Here is a 14,336-nt window from a genome sequence, read left to right as displayed (position 1 = left end):
ATCTGAGCGAACACCGGGGCCAGCGGAACCGGAGCCGCCGGGACATGGGTGAGCACGCGCGGCGACCTTGGCCCGGGAGCACGGCGCCCAGCCTCCCGCGGCGCCCCGGGCCCCCGCACGCCCGGGGCTGGGGGCGGTGTGTGTGCCCTGTATGCAAAAGTTAACGTCGTCTCGCCGGGGCTTTGACTTTGCACCGGGCGGGAAGGGGGAGACGGGGCCGAGGGGGCGGGATGCCGGTCCCCGCCAGGCTGCGGAGGATGGGCGCGATTCCGGCCCGCCTGCGGGTGGGCAGCGATGCTGGCTCTTTTGGAGTGGCCCGTTGGCGGCGGCGATAGTGGAAGCGTCGGGCTGGAGGGCTGGGAGCTTATTGAGTTTCGCCTAATCTGATCCCCCCCCTCCGCCTTTTGCACCCTCCCTCGGTCCTGCCGCCTGCTGCCTGGGCTGGCGGGTTTGGCGTTGGTGGAGTGGCCTCGAGAGGGGGATGGGGGAGGGAAAGAGGTGGGAAGCCAGCAGGATAGGTAGATATATATATTATTTTGGGGGGTCTCTTTGTAACTTGCAGGTTAAGTGGAGCTAGAGAGCTACATTGTAACCTAGTTGGATATGGGGGGGGGGAATGTATCAGAATCTAACGTGTCGTTAATAGAAAGAAGAACAGGGAAGAAGTGGTCCAGCCGGCGAAGGTTGGTGTGTGCTTGTGTTGTGGTTCTGTGTTAGTCTTTCTCTTAAAATCTTAATCAATGAATCCGAGTCTCTGTCTCGTGCTCTCCGGTTTTGGGACTCTGAAAAGACAGGAATTCCCTTAAAAGCAGACGAATGCCTTTTTTTGAAAGCACGCATTGTGTGTGTTTCTAGAGGAGCCCTGGGCTGAGAATTAACGGCAGGCTTCCCCGTTCGGTGGTTTCCAGTGGGAAATCACTCCGGAAAGGGAGCCCTTCAGTATCGATTTATTGTTTTTGTCTTTCAAAGCATTATCTCTTTGGCTAAAATACTGTCTGAGAAGTTCCACAGAGACAAAGTCAGGTGAACTAGACCGGGAAGATCTTTAGCAAGATGGTGATAACGGTGATGCTGTTTTTGGTGTCTGTTTGTGATGGAAGCATTGCTGGGTAATAGCAATTTCTGATCGGTAGAGCATGCTGGTTCTAAAAAAATAAGTGACTGCCTAAATGCTGTCTTCCAGTCCCCCGCCCCTACAAGCTGCAAACACCCCTCCTCCATTGACCCACACGCTTACAACAATTCTGAAATCAGATCAGACTGGGAATATTTTCTTTGGAGATCGGAAAGTTGTGCAATTGGAAGTAGAAGATGAGGCTAGAGGTACTGGGGGAGTTGTGGGGGGTGGGTTCTTGTTGCCCCCTGATGCTGTATTTATTCTTTATGTGTGTCTGTGTGGGTTCTGAGGGTGTGTATATCCTTCTGAAAGGACTGTGGAGGGAAGGGTTTCCGATTCGTTTCCGCTTCAAATAAACTGTCCTGCTAATCTCATGGTTGGCGTCTAATGCTCAAAGGCCAATTTGTGTGTCTCTTGATCACCTCAGAAACTCTTCCAAAAGGGCAGTAATTCTGTAATTCTTTAACAGCCACTTTTCTTTCCAAGCCCCCACCCACCACCGGCCACTATCCACACCTTTCCCCCTAAAGTTTGATTGGAGTCTGTGGTCTTTAAGGAAATCTAATAGTACTTGTTTTTCTCTAACATTGTTTTTTTGGTTCTCTTTCATTCCTTTACTCTGCTTCCTGTTTTTCTTCTTTTCGTGTATATTCAAACAAAAAACTAGTTTTTATAAAGTGGCTGTCACTAAAGCTATCTTGCTGTTGGGGTCCCGCCTCTTAGCCTCCCATACGTGGTTCACTCAGGTAAATCTGATTTGCCCCATTCACACTCATCTTTATTTGCAAAGGTGTGTGTCTCAGGAGGTGGAGACCGGAGCGGAGTAGAGAAGAGGGATGAGGAGAGGAAGGGTGTTGTTCTGTGCAGGCCACATCTGCAGCACTGGGGTCCAGACCTGGACCGTCTGGGAGAGTTTCCTTTGCTAACCCCAGTTAGATGTTGTCTGGCTGCGATGGGGAGGCGGGGCCAAACTGGCCAGGGGCGTGTGAGGGAGGAGAAAGTTTGTAGCTCTTTAAAATGTAGCCAGTTTACAATCCCTGGTCATTCCCTCCCCTTTCTCCTTTCTGTGGCTTCCACCATCCCATGACTCCCACAGGGAGGCTTGATCTACTGCCCTGACACGGTTGTCCAAGGTTTCAGAGTGAAGTTGAAGATGTTCTACTTTCCTCTGTACTTAATGGGATTGCCTCCTACCACAGACGGGCGTAGGACAGATCTAAGAGTGTGGTTGAGCACAGAGTATTTGCAAATTTAGGGAAGGTAGCCTAAGAAGATAGGGAGGCCAGGTACTCTGAAAGTGCTGCTTTGCACTTTATCTCCCCTCCCCCAGTAAGAAAAAAAAATTCGTTGTCTTGGGAAGCTAAATTGGTGCAAAAGCTGGGCTGTGGGCGCAGCTAGCCACTCTAGTAACCTGAGCTGGACTGGGGGAGGAGGTGGTGAGGGAATGTGGTCGGGAGCCAGAGGAGGGAAACGGACTTGTCTCCCATAGCCGGGAAAATAGACGTGTCACTGGAATAAACAAACTGGAGGTGGGGGAGGGGAGGGCTTGTAGTGAACATAAAGGGGAGTGGCCGAGAAGCAGCCGTATGGTAGGAAAGGGCCACTTCTGGCTCTGGCTCGGGAGAAAATATCAACTGCCTTATATGTTCATAAATGGGCTAGTCAAGTGAAGGGCTGTAATCCGATCTTTTGTACGTTAACATCATAGTGTTACATAGTAAGGCGCTGCTGGGCAGGCCCAGTTCTGGACTTCACACAGGGGAATCCTAGGGATATCCCTGAGTGAACCAAGGAGCTTCTTTGGTGGGATCAGGGCTTCTGGTCATGGACTCTATTCACAGCAAGCTACTTTGTAAATCACCTGACCTTAATGAGGGTTGGGAGAGAGAGAACAGCGCGTGGAATCGTTGTTAAATTTAGTTGAGAACGGTAGATGGGGAGAGGCAGGAGGCAGGAGTTTGCTGAGGAAGAAATAAATAGGTAGGCATTTCCCTGGATTCCTGATTCCCTTTCTCCTGTTATCTTGACTTTCAATTACATTAGGGGCTGAATCAATACTTCTCTGGCACAAAAATGTACGTTTAGGAGAGTTCTCTAGCCGGTCATTATTTTTAGTTGTACTTCAATCTCTGCTTCCAAGCTTCTCTGTAATATGCAAAAGGAGGAAGATGAGAAGTGGCTAGATGGATGGGACGTCCTTTCTCGATTCTTGCAGAGACACTGAAAGTTGGCTGGGCCTCAGGCTCCCAGAATGCCAGTTTTTCCCTTGGAGACTTGAAGTTTTAATTGAAACCAGAAAGCTATTGAAGGCAGACCCAGCCAATGAAACCTTGTTTTCTCTGCTGCTCAGGAATGGGAAATAAATAATTTTTTGCTGATGGCATTTCAAGTTGCTTCAGTTCTGCCCTTGCCAGAAGAATGGGGTAAATTATTATTAACACATTAGCATTTTCAGGAGTAGCAGTGCCTTAAAAAATGGGATGATGTTATTGAGTTTACTCAGGGACCCACTGTCGGGGAGAGTTCTATGGGTGAGGGGCAGACTGGGGCAGGGGCTGCTCTTGCCCTGGAGTGGGGCAGCCCTTCCCTGGAAAAAAAAAGAATCCTTGCTGCATGTCACTGTGCTTGGTCCTTGGGTTCCTGCAATGAAGGGAACAAGTATCCAACTTCGCTCCTATTCTGTGAGGTTTAAGGTTCCTATAGAACTATTTCTAAAGGCAACCCTGGTGTTTCTCAAACTTTTCATCAAGCTGTAGACACTTACATCAACCTAACACATGATAAATGCAGAAAAGGAAATGGCAAGGTGTCCCCAGAATGTACTACTTCATGAATATGAGGGACAGATGCCAACCTACAGTGTTGTTTTGCTGTGGGTTTTCATTTCCATTTTCACTTCACCTTCAACTAGATTCTGATGCCCACCTAGACATGCCAAGTGAGGGCAATATGAAGTTTGGGGGAAACTGGTAACCTCAGATGGCTGAGTGCAAGTTAGTGGGCCCTTAAGAGTTCTCAAATGGAAGTTTCAACCGTCTTTCAATGTTTCAGGTCAGAGCAGTGTCCCTTTCAGAGTGTTTTTTTTTTTTTTTGCTTTGTTTTGTTTTGTTTTTGTTTTGTTTTTCTTATCCATAGAGGGTACCGTCCAAGGTTGAGGGAACTTTTTTTTTTTCAGTGCCTGGGCTTAGAAACTCACAGTTGACTTTATGTACTGTTCAGAGCAAATGATGGCAGGGTGAAGCAGAGTGTGAGCAGCCCTGAAGTCCACAGGGTACTGGGGAGGAAGCAGGCAGCCCTCCCAGGAACCAATGATGGATTGTCATCAGCAGACCCATGAGAAATAACCATAGGCAAAGCCAGCTGAACTGACCCCAGGCAAGCTGAGGCTTCTACCTTTCCAAGTGTTGGGGAGGGATAAGGATGAGCAGATAAGAGTTTCAGCACTTTGCCAGCCTGGAAAAATGTTTCCATTACCCAGCTTCTCCCATCAAAAGTACTCCTGCTCATATGCATGGGTCTTTGTTCTTTTGAAGACAGCTTCATATCACATCAGCCCCTTTGATTCTTCTAAGGGGGGAGGCCAGATAAGCAGTTTATCCTCATTCAGAAGATGAGACAATTGACACGGTGACTTGCTGAAATGATGCAAGGTGGTGGCCCACCTGGGACTGGACAGCTGTGTGAAAGTGTGAAGAGCATCACACCTGAAGTGACAAGATCTGCTTTAGATCCTGTCCTTGCTACCTCCCAGCTAAATGGCCCCTGGCAAGTTATTTAACCTTTTTGAGCCTCAGTAACCTAATCATGAAAATAGGGTTAAAGATACTTAACTTGCCTACTTCACAGGCATTGTAAGGATTAAATAATACCAGCTAATTTCTGTAATTGAACTCTGAGAGGATTTCCATGCTGCCTCCTGGAAACTGGTGCCTGGATTATTGTCACCATAACCCAGTGATTAATAACCCTTTGGTGTGACCAGAAATGCCAACAGGGGCCCTTGTGTCAGTCAGAGAATACTTGTTTTTTGTTCTTGAGTTGACTCATAAGAAAAATGTGTGTGTGTGTGTGCGCACACGTGCGTGTGTATATTTCAATAAATAAATATATATCATCATATATTATATACATTAAATAAATATATACTTAAGTTGAATTATTGGATGCCTTGTATATGCCATGCATATCTAAGACTCAAAGTCTCAGATAAGATGCAGTTTAGACTCAAAGGTGTGTTTTCGCTCAGGAAATGCTCTTACCATTAGGAATGAGAAGAAGAAAAGGAAGAAGACATGGAGATGCACACAGAGTCAGGGCAAGTGGGAGAGAGTGAGAGGGAGGTTCTCCGCAAGGAGCCCTAGTGGCTGAGCAGTGACATTCAGGAAATGCCTCTCTCAAGAAAAGAACTCCTAGCAGGATTGCCTCTGTCGCAGCGAACCCTGTAGGTTGTCTAGAGTCAGGAAAGTTTTTCATAATGCGTTGTTCCCTGCCTCCTCTGGATTGCTCCTATTTCTCTCTCCCATGATTCCTGGCTTGCCCTGCCCAGCAACCTGACCTAAGCCCCTGGCAGTGTTCTCCAGTGAACCCCATTTTACACAACACTTGCTGGCCTCTGCTCCCATCAAACTGGTTTCTTCACTCACCTTGGGATCTCTGCACATGAGTCCACCTCTGCACCTGAGTTCACTCTGTGTTTCTGCCTCCTCTCTAGAAGGTGTCTTGATTGGTCCCTTTTAGCCAGAGCATTTACCTCTTAGGACATTAGACCAGCTCTTAGCTCCGCACCCTGGTCTCTAGAGCACTTCAGGTATAAAGCACTTGCTTGGCAACGGGCTTGTGCTGCTTTGCTGTTTGTTGTCACTACCGCCCTAGGCTGTGAGTCCTTAAAGAAAGGGGCCAGGTTTGCCCCACGAAGCCCTGTCCCTACTTAGGAGTAATTTCTGTTGCATTAATGAATCACAGAATTTATGCAAAGATAGATTATTAAAAGTAAATGTTGTTTAAGGTGTACCAAAGCTCTGCACTGTGAAGCAACACAATGAGGGCCTCTTAAACAAAGTGAATAATAACCACTCATGTTAATGGCTTTTTATACTTTTGGCTATCTTTCAGGGGCAGTCACCCACTCTGTTTCTCCCTCAAAGCCTAAGAGGTAATGATATTTTACCACACGCACATCCTAACAATCACTGATTCATTCATTCATTCATTCATTCAATCATCAGATATTTATTAAGTGCCTACTAGAGCCTCATTGCCACTCTAGCACACACAGCTCTTGACTTTCTCTGAAAATTCCAATTGCAGTTTTGTCCACCACACTCCTTTTGGCACTTAACCATGCAATCTTCTTTGTTACTTTCATACAAGTGTTTCCCTGCCTCTCAGTGACAGTGAGCCCGGCCTCCCTGGAAAGGAAGCTGGAGCAGAGACATGCTCTCAGTTCCTGGAAAGGCTCCTGAGAGGCAGGCTGCATGCTGGGGCTGGCCACCCGTTAGCGCATGATGGGGGTCACCAGCTTAGCTTGGGGCACCTCGAAGTGAATGAGTTTGGTTGCTATGGAGGGAGGGAACCATTCTGAAATTTTGTGATTCTACAGCTAAAAGTGTCCCGGGACGCACGCTCGCTCTCTCTCTCTCTCTCTCTCTCTCTCTCTTTTTTTTAAAGCTCAGAGCTTCTCAGACCCATTTAATGGTACCCCAGCAACCATTCAAACCAATCCCACTGAGGAGTCATGCCCTTTGCTGAGTGCTTGCTCTGGTGGACGAGTTCTAGAAAGGGAAATAAGGTCAGTGGAAGCTCCCCAGTTAGAACCAGAGAGTCAGACTTGGAAGACAGAGACAGGGAGAGGCTGACATAGATGGTGAGCTAAGTGTGAAGAAATATCATAAAGAATGATAGAGAATCATGTGGAAGGAAGAAAAGGATTGATTCTCTACATCTTTTTTGAATACTGGCCCCCTGTGGTGAGATAACTGAGTGGAGACAGCTTAGAAAATCTGGAGTATATTCCCTATCTGGACTTTGCTACTGCCTCCTATGCCGAGAAGGCATCTGGGAAATCTGCTGTGGCTACTCTGCAGACCTCGTGGATCTGGGGGGCTGGGCATTATTGTTTGGTGTAGATTCTATTGGGCATGTAGGCGGAGGCACAGAATGCTTCCGGGGTATCCTCTCTGTCCCCACAGCAGAGTCTGCCATGCTCTGGCCTGTGCTCCATAACAGCTGGTGATTGATTTCTGTGCATTTTGAGGTCAAAGGGAGTGATCCCCAGTTTGTCTGAAGCCAGAAGCCACTGTGATTTGGGGAAGGGTGGGATCAGGAAAACTGGGCTTTGATGTGAGGCCCTGTGAAAGTTCAGTGGAAATTTTTACCTACTCACCCAGGAACACCTGGTTAGATATTTAGGAAGAGGGCGGTTCTGTAAGCTACCAAGATGTGGCAGTTACTTTTATCCTAGAACTACTTGGGATAGGAGAAAAAAAAAAAAAAGCAGGCAACACTATTAGCCTAACTTGGTGAAAAACAATTTCTTCATTGTTCTTCTGTCTGCCAAAGATTTGCACTCTGTCAGTAGAAAAAGCTGCTTGGGTTTGAACTTGGGGCTGGAGCTGGAGAGATGGGAAGACTGGAGATGCTGAATTTCATGGCTGCAACACAGTAGCCTGAGAATGCTCATCAGAAGCAGTTGGGGCACCATTGTTGTGTTTGTAGCAGAATAATGAACTCTGGATGACACGTCCCTTGCAATTGTTGGTGGCTCTTTCTGTGACCTATTGTTATTTGAGCAATGAGAGCATTGATTTTTTTTAAGTATAGGTTAATAATGGTGGCTAAAAAGAGTGATTTGATGTGAGAGCTGTGTGGGCCTTCTTTCTGCTTATTACTTTGTTCTTAAGAGCTCACTTAAGTGAGGTTTCTGATCTACAAATATTTATTAAATTCTCAAGATTACTGCTGTGTGAGCCATTGTTCTTGACACTCTCAGGTGGAAAAGGTCTGGTATGAGACATGGCTTTTGCCCTTGGAGAGTGGACAGTGTATCTGTAGGGACATGCATAGCTCAAATGGAAATCTTCAGTCTGCAGCCAAAGTGGGAGCATGACCTAATAGAATTATGCTATTTGTGTGATCAGGAGGAGTGAGGGAAGGCTTTGAGGAGGATGTGGTGTTGGGTTTGACAGTAGCATTGCAACAAGGGGACATTCTTGGTGGATAAAATAGCTTTGGCATAGGAGCAGAGGTGGGGCAAAGTTCAAATGTGAATTTGGACACACACACACACACACACACACACACAGACAAAATGAATGCTAATCATGAACAAGTACTTCAACTGGCAGGAGCAGGGCAGCCTTGATGACAAGGTCCAACTGACTGATATTGAGGGGCTGATCACCCATAGGAGGCATCTTGCTGGTCTTAGGACTTCTTGGTGGTAAGGACAAGATCTCTAAGTTGGACCAAATCTAGCTGTCCAGAGTTTTCATTCAAACTCATCAACTTTTCAGCCCTCTGATTCAACTGACTTTGTTTGCTCATTGACATTTAAACATGAATTTGAGGAGACATTGATGGGTACTGTGGGTGGGGCGGGTAGGACACCAAGAGATGGAGAAGACATTGTCTCTGCCCTCAGTCTGGTGGAAGACTTCAAAAGAATTCATGAAAAACTGTATTGGGAGCACAGGGAAGGCCAGAACCTGACGTTGGACAAATCCCAGAAAGCTTCAGGGACTAGGTGGGGCTTGGGCTGAGTCCTGAACAATGGACCTGGGACAGGTTGCATAGGTTCAGAGCTGCAGAGAAGATGCTCAACTTGGGAATATAAAGGCAGAATGAAGACTACACTACTTCTCAAAGACCAACGTTCTGTGGAATGTCAGATGGCCAGACAGATTAAATGAGGTCCTGTGAGAAAAAGACCAAGGCTGCATGTTGAGATGGGAGCCATGACCAGAGTTTTCAGAATGCCAGGGGAGTAGGTGTGAGGAGCAGAAGGATGTGTCAGAGAACTTCCACATATACCGCATGAGACAGAACCCTGACATCTGACTGTCCCATCTACCAGTGGTATTGCCAGCCACAAACTCTTTAGTCTAGTGTTCAAAACAGACATCTTCAGAAAAAAATAAAACTATATACGAGCATTTGGAATGGGAATCAGCCACTCTGGAGAACAAAAATGGTCTGATACTGGTATTTATCAACAGAAGTCTAATGTATAATTGGAGAAAGACATACAAGTTTTGGCAACAATGCGTTATTTAAATGGCATTTCAAGATTGCTGAAGGAGAAATATAAAGGAAGGGAAATGGAGCTAATATTTGTTTAGCTCTGGTATGCCTAGCATCCCCTTTGTGGAAGAAGCACAAGCATGTAGGTGTCAAGTTATACTTTATATTCAAATGACAGTAAGCAAAGCGATTGTGGAATCAGATGGCTGAGAGGTCAAGAAATTTGAATTAGGACTGAACAGGTAGTGGGGTCAAAATTAGAGACCCTTGAAAGAAAGACTGCAGAGTTTATTATTTGTTGGATTCTTTAGTTTATCTCCATTGCCTTCACATAAGTCTATCATTTTCATCCCCACTTTACAAATGGCATAGTGGAGAACTGGAGTTTAAGTGACCGCTCTTTGGAATCAAAGAGCACCACCTCGGTCACTTTACTTAATTTCTCAACTTCAGTTTTCTTATCTTTAAAATGGGCACATCTCAGGGTTAAATAAAACAACTTAAAGCACTTGTTGTATACTAGATGCATGTTAAAATGTAGGATCATTTTCTTTGCCAAGTGGCTCTCTCTGCTGTATTTGTACAGGAAATATTATGACCACAGTTACCTTTTACACTTCTGCCTAATTTCACCTTTTAGATGCTATTCTGCGTATGTTATTTACTGTTGTCCTTGTAAAGTTTGCTGAAAAGACGTGGAGGGCAGGTGAGAAAGCTGATACCCAGAAGGATTTGGAAGTAATGTGGTAAGTCAGGTGGCAGACTGGTCTTGGAGCTCATATCTGTAGAAGTTAGGGGTATCACTTTGTGTTTTAGAGACATTATCATGTAAAACTAGGAGTACAGACTGTAGAATCATATAAACCCTGAATTTGATTGTGGATCTGGTGTAGGTACTATGGGCCCTTAAGCAAGTTATTAACCTCTCTGGGCCATTATTTCCACATCTGTAAAATGAAAACAAGTCTTCTGTTTTGCAGGGCTGCTGTCTTGATTAAACTCATAATACCTGTTGAGACCATTGGTTATATTTACCTCCTCTCTCAGTATGAGTGTGTGCTTTCCTTGACTGCATGGAGAAACACAGGCAACAAACAGGTGATATGCTGGAGCTAGAGATTGCCCTATGAACTTGGGGTTTGGCCTAGCCAGAGCTTTAAAGATCTCTCCCCAGGGCCCTAAAGCTCATGCTGTTGTGTTGTGTTATTGGTTCCCAGAGGAGGCACTATTTTTGAAGCCAAGGCTGGAACCATTGGTTAACGGATAAAGCACTGGCCTCAGGCCTCAGAAATTTGATTCTGCTTCTCTCCCTATCATGGAGACCACTGAGCACAGGGACTGATCCTTAGTTTTGTATGAGGTTCAGCCAGAAGGAGCCATAGAGCCAGCAGTATCTAGAAGGAGGTGGAAGAAACCAGCCCAGCCTTTGAAGGACTCTGGTGTTTAAGTTCAGGAGATAAGACTTAGCACCTGAGAAACTTCAGAGATGAAGGGGCCACAGTTTACATTATTGCACTCCTTCATTCTGCAAATGTGGATGAGAAAAAGGAACTTGCCCAAGGCCACATAGCTTTAGTTGACCAAGCAGGGAAGGAGCCTCCAATTTGTGACTAAACTAAGTCAGTTTCCTTCATAAAACAAACAGGGAAGAAGAAAAAAAAAACCAATATTCAAAACAACAGCAAATACTTGAGTTAGCAAGTGCAAATTAAACTATTTGTATGTGCTTTCTATTGTATAGGGAGATTGGAGAGGTTGACCTCCAACCCTTGACCCCTCAGGCTTTACTTGGAATCTGTGAAGAGAGGCAGCAATTAGCCGAACACTAGCTTAGATGACACAGACAATGGAAGTAAATCGAATTTAGCAAAATATTTCATCGTCCACTACGGTGATCCCAACATGTTCTTTCATAAATGTCTTATTTAATCTTCAATTACTTCCCACAACAACCCTTGAGATAGGATTATAACCCAATTTCCAAATGAGACTTGAACAGTGTAAACATATTTTCTAGGAACAGTCACTAAGTGGGAAAGTAAGGCTAAGTAATCTAAACGTGTGACGTCAGATTGCTGCTGCGTCCATTCTTCTTTTCAAGGGGAAACCTGGCTTGGACATTTGCTGTCGGGTTCTTACTGTGTGTGCTCATTGTGCTCTGAACTGTGTCAGAGATCCACGTAACCTGGCCCCGACACTTGTGGAGTTCCTGGTCTGGTGGGAGAGAGATAAGTACACAGAACATTGCAATACAGTTTGCCACATGCTTTGTAGCAGAATACCTAGGGAAGTGAGAGCAAGACCATTTGTGAATGTAAGTGTGTGTGTGTGTGTGTGTGTGTGTGTGTGTGTGTGTGTATGTGTGTACACACAAGGGAAAAGGAATGGAAAAAGAAGGTCCATCTGGCCTTCATGAAGGATGTGAAATTTTACCCAAGTCCGGCAGAATGACTTAGAGGTTACAGTGTGGAGAAAGGAGAAAGGGCAGCCGGAGGAATTAGTAGGGAATCCCATGAATCAGTGCGAATCAGTGCAAATTTGGGGAAGCCGCAGCTTAGCAGACATTATTGGGGAAATTTGTGGGTGCGGCACTCAGGGAGCAATGCTTGGAAGAGGTGATCTGTGAACAGGAAGGTACTATCTAGTTATGTGGTGTAAAAAAGCCCCTGAGTCTGACCATTCTTTGCTGTAAACCACTGGTGTGTTTGCAGGGTTAGAGAGCCATGGTAGCAGGCTGTGTTTGCCCTCACTGATTGAGAGCTGGGTAAGGGTTGGGTCACTTGATCAATTTATTAGAGTTTATGGTGCATTTACTCTGGATGTTTCTGCAGCAGGAAGGATTTGAGGGACAGATCACTCAGAGTCATAGGCACCTGAGTCAAATGGCGCTTGGTGGCCTTTGACATATACTCTTATTGCGCATTTCCTCAGCGAATGATTTGGAGTGTTGCTCCATGGATCAGGAGCTGTGCCAGGCTCTGGGGATTCCATGGTGAGCCAAATAGACTAGCTTTTACCCTCAGGGGCTTACTGTCTAGTGCAGGAGGAGGCGAGGTGCAGAGCTGTATCCAAGAGTGGCACATGTATTTATAAAATATAATAAGTGCTAGTGAAGAAAACCTCTGTGCTATTAAGGCACAAAATAGGGAGTCCTGATCTGGTTGTGAAGCTCAGGGAAGTGCCATTAGACCTAGGCCTGAGTAATGAAGAAGCAGTAACTCAAGGAGGCTGGAGGAGGATCCAGGGTTCATGCCAAGTCTCTCAAATGGGAAAGGCCACTTCTGACTCCCCACCTAAATACCTTAGGTGACATAAAGAAAGATGAACACTGAATCTTCCAAAACCAGTCAGACTGTGACTGGTTTAAATCTCTTAAAAGAACTTGAGAAGATAGCATTAGGTCAGTGAACCTAGGTTAACATACATTAGCTTCCCTATCTGTAGTTAGGTAGGTTCACACTCCATCCTTTTATACTCTTTGCCTTCTAAGATCAGAAATGCCTAATTTCTGTCAACCAGAAAAATTGACAGTCATCCGGTCTATGGCATGGGCAACTTTAATAAGACAACTGATGATGGTTTCCTCCTTACCATCATTATATATATTCTCAAAGCACGGCTTTCAGAAGCCAAATGGAAAAGTCTGAAGGAGGGAGGTGTGGGAGGGTGGAAGCAGGGCATTGACTTCTGGATAGAGATGGCTCCTCAAGTCCGGCTCTGAGGTAAATATAAAGAGCCCTTGTCACAGTGCATATTGGGGATTTCAGCTCTTCGGAATTTTAAAGAATCTGGCAGAAGAAGCCCTCATAGTTCAGCAAAACAGTAGTAGGTAGATGTCTACCATCAGTGGTGTTCTAGTAAATGCTTAACAACCTGCCCTCCAGATTTGTTTTTGAGCCGTTATTTGTGAAGTTTGCTAATTCCTGTGGTGTAAACACTTTTACCATAGCCAATTTTCAAACTACCTGCCTGACCCTATTGAATGTGGACTTGAGAAGTGAGACACAGGATAGGCTCTCAGAAGCCCTTTGAGGCTGGCGTCAGCACACCTCCATTACTGTTCAAGAGAAACTGAGATGATGAGATCACTGATAACAGCAGCAGTGCTGAGATGGGATTTGACTGCCTTCCAGGTAGACTGAAGGTAGAGTCAAAAGCTGCCCAGTGCTTTTTCTGTAGGTCACCACTACCCGGCATGACTCTCTGTGCCTTAGAGGGAAAAACACCCAAGTAAGGTAAAGGGAACAGTATCATGAAAATTATTTACTATGACTGCAAAATAGGAATTTCAGGAAGCTGCCAGACTTCTTGAACAGGAAGAAGCATGAATGCCAGTGGGATAGGAGTACAAAGTCACAGGGAGGGAGTGTGCAGAGGTGAAACGCATCAGTATCAGTAGAAAGGAAAATGCATGAAGTAAAGAAAGCCTCCAGGGATCCAAGTTGTGTAATAGCAGAATTAAAAATCCACAAGAAAAACTAAGGGAACACAGAAAATAGAATTAAGTTGGTATCATGGAAGGTAGTTTGGGGTTTGTTCTCCCACAATGCAAAATCAAGAAATAAAAACAGTGAAAGAGAAAATGAGGGAAATGAAGGACAGAAATGGGAGTGCTAAAGTGAGGATTATGGGAAAAACCGAGAAAGAAGCCAGAACCATTGAGTAGAAGAAATAGTTAAAGGGGTATGATTGCAGGGAATATTCCTGCCTCTATGGATCTAAAAGGCTCATCGTGTTGTAGGAATAATAAAAGGAGAGGATTGCAGTATACTCATTTTGTCATTCATAAAATTCAATACAATGAAGGAAAAATCTTCAACTGTAACAGCGTAAAACAAGTCGCCTACAAAGGAAACAAACCAGGCTGGCTTCCATTTTCTCTTCTGTCACTTCAAATGTTAGAAGACATGTAGTCCGGATGACTACAGAGTTTTGAGGGGGAAAGGTTTCTGGTCTGAGGATTATGCTTTTTTAGGTAAAG

At 45.3% G+C, this 14,336-nt stretch overlaps 1 protein-coding gene across 1 annotated transcript in view; it reads left to right on the top strand.

Moving 5' to 3' along the window:
- Window positions 1-14,336, top strand: part of SETBP1 (SET binding protein 1) — a 369,979-nt gene continuing 355,643 nt past the window's right edge. Inside the window, exon 1 of the mRNA XM_029922074.1 lies at window positions 1-48. The gene's annotated coding sequence lies outside the window, so the exon portion shown is untranslated. The remainder of the gene's footprint in view (window positions 49-14,336) is intronic.

The sequence above is a fragment of the Suricata suricatta genome, chromosome 14 (assembly GCF_006229205.1).
Source record: "Suricata suricatta isolate VVHF042 chromosome 14, meerkat_22Aug2017_6uvM2_HiC, whole genome shotgun sequence".
NCBI classification, from domain to species: Eukaryota; Metazoa; Chordata; class Mammalia; order Carnivora; family Herpestidae; genus Suricata; species Suricata suricatta.
Note: the sequence above shows the minus strand (reverse complement) of the source record. Positions and strands in the feature narration are given on the sequence as shown.